The sequence below is a fragment of the Austrofundulus limnaeus genome, unplaced genomic scaffold (genome assembly GCF_001266775.1).
Source record: "Austrofundulus limnaeus strain Quisiro unplaced genomic scaffold, Austrofundulus_limnaeus-1.0 Scaffold1148, whole genome shotgun sequence".
Lineage (NCBI taxonomy): Eukaryota > Metazoa > Chordata > Actinopteri > Cyprinodontiformes > Rivulidae > Austrofundulus > Austrofundulus limnaeus.
The window spans coordinates 77,430-80,483 of NW_013953550.1; positions in this window are offsets into that span (position 1 = coordinate 77,430).

Genomic DNA, 3,054 nt, shown 5'->3' on the forward strand with positions numbered 1-3,054 from the left:
CAATACGACAACACGGTGAAATAAAACTGCCTTTTTGGGAAAGGCAGAACTTGTGAACACTTCCTGGAGAGAGGTGAAGGAGACGAAGCTGAGCAGATCACGAGAGGTTTTCAACAAACTGGGCGCACGGTTACACAAGCACTTAGCTTAACAGCACCGTGATAATAAATAAATAAAACAAACACACTCATACAGTTTTATGAAGCAATGACTATTTCTGAGTCAAAGTCAAACTTGAACTTGACCAACATGTTAAGTTAAAACCATTAATAATTTGTCTTTGCACCAAATATTAGGTGGAAGTTTCTGCATCTTATTTTGTAAAGTGACACCACACAGTTTGGACCATTTTGCTTTCGACATCTCGACTATAATATATAACTGTTAGCTGCAGCGACACCTGTTCAGCCCCTCTCTGTGAACTTGGTTCTATTCGATAAGCTAAGATAAGCTAAGCTATGTGCTTGTGTAACCGTGCGGCCAGTTTGTTGAAAACCTCTCGTGATCTGCTCAGCTTCGTCTCCTTCACCTCTCTCCAGGAAGTGTTCACAAGTTCTGCCTTTCCCGAAAAGGCAGTTTTATTTCACCGTGTTGTCGTATTGCACTGCGCACTCGTATTAAACAAAAGCAGCTCTCTCCAGGAGGATATTTGCTGTCAGTCAATCCAAGCGAGTTAATCCACGGGCAGAAATCTGCTGACGTTAAATCGTGCTGTACTCGCTCCTACCCGAACCACCGGAGAGGAGGTTCTGAGACAGTGCAGCTGTGGAGCGCGCTTGGAGAGGCGCACTGGGCCGACACCGAGCCGAGTCGAACCGTGTACCAGAGCGTCTGTGGAGATTGTGGGCCGAGGCTATCACTATTAACAGTTAACACCAGAGGGCGCAAATTAACAGCTTTCTTTGAGGCACCGAAGTAAAGCACCGAAATTAGAGTTGTGTTTTGGTCTGTGTACTACTGTGGATATTCGCCCCGGTGCCATACTGGAACCGAGTTTCGGTACCCAACCCTAGTTGTGATGTGTGTAAATCATCTTTGGTCTCTAATGCTGTCCAACCTCACTATGATGACTTGTATCAGCTGCTTCAAATGAAAAATAAAGGTGAGCTTGTTACACCCTCGCACCTTTTAACTGCAGCAGAAAAAGGCATCATGAACATTTCCAATGCAACAAATGTCTGCTCCCGACACAGAGTGTTGGTCTATGTAAAAAATGAATGTGGGGATCCATTGTGCCTCGGAAAACATATGGTGGAGTCTCAATGGACAACCATTATTTTGACCTCATCCAACTCCTGGTGAACAGTTACTACACCATCAGGCAGAAACATGTTGCCATATTACACACCTCACAGCTTTAAAAAAGAGTCCGTTCATCAGAGACTGACTAAGCTCATTCTCTTCAAAGGCCAATAATTAAACAAAACAATTCGATGGGACTACAGATGTAAATTAGCCTTGGCTAAATCTGGTGCAATGCATAAAACTATGTTTTAATTGCACACTGCACCAAACAAATAAAATCATTCATTCATTCATAAATAAGCAGGCCTACTCTCAGCTACTACCAGTCTACTTCTGAAGCCTCATGCAGCAACCCCAACTGCAAATCTGCTTCCACCATGCAGAGCAGGATGTCATGTTTTTTTTTTGTTTGTTTGTTTTCTTTTTTGGCTGATAGTGTCTCATTAACATAAATTTCTGCACCTGGCTAAATTAGACTCACAGCCAGTCACTTCTTTACTCCCACGTGTGCTTCTGTGACATCTAACTTTGTCTTTTGGNGGCCAGTTTGTTGAAAACCTCTCATGATCTGCTCAGCTTCGTCTCCTTCACCTCTCTCCAGGAAGTGTTCATAAGTTCTGCCTTTCCCAAAAAGGCGGTTTTATTTCATCGTGTTGTYGTATTGCGCCGCGCGCTCGTATTAAACAAAAGCAGCTCTCTCCAGGAGGAAATCTGCTGTCAGTCAATCCAAGCGAGTTAATCCAAGGGCAGAAATCTGCTGACGTTAAATCGTGCTGTACTCGCTTCTACCCGAACCACCGGAGAGGAGGTTCTGAGATAGCGTGGCTGTGGAGCGCGCTTGGAGAGGCGCATTGGGCCGATACCGAGCCAAGTCGAACCGTGTACCAGAGCGTCTGTCGAGATTGTGGGTCGAGGCTATCACTATTAACAGTTAACACCAGAGGACGCAAATTAACAGCTTTCTTTGAGGCACCGAAGTAAAGCACCAAAATTAGAGTTGTGTTTTGGTCTGTGTACTACCGTGGATATTCGCTCCGGTGCCATACTGGAACTGAGTTTCGGTACCCAAGCCTAGTTGTGATGTGTGTAAATCTTCTTTGGTCTCTAATGCTGTCCAACCTCAATATGATGATTTGTATCAGCTGCTTCAAATGAAAAATAAAGGTGAGCTTGTTACACCCTCGCACCTTTTAACTGCAGCAGAAAAAGGCAACATTTCCAATGCAACAAATGTCTGCTCCCGACACAGAGTGTTGGTCTATGTAAAAAATGAATGTGGGATATCCATCCATTGTGCCTCGGAAAACATATGGTGGAGTCTCAATTAGACAACCATTATTTTGACCTCATCCAACTCCTGGTGAACAGTTACTACACCATCAGGCACATCTTGCCATATTACAAACCTCACAGCTTAAAAAAAGAGTCTGTTCTTCAGAGACTGACTAAGCTCAAAACAATTCGATGGGACTACAGATGTAAATTAGCCTTGGCTAAATCTGGTGCAATGCATAAAACTATGTTTTAATTGCACACTGTACCAAACAAATAAAATCATTCATTCATTCATAAATAAGCAGGCCTACTCTCAGCTACTACCAGTCTACTTCTGTAGCCTCATGCAGCAACCCCAACTGCAAATCTGCTCCCACCATGCAGAGCAGGATGTCATGTTTTTTTTTGTTTGTTTTCGTTTTGGCTGATAGTGTCTCACTAACATAAATTTCTGCACCTGGCTAAATTAGACTCACAGCCAGTCACTTCTTTACTCCCACGTGTGCTTCTGTGACATCTAACTTTGTCTTTTGG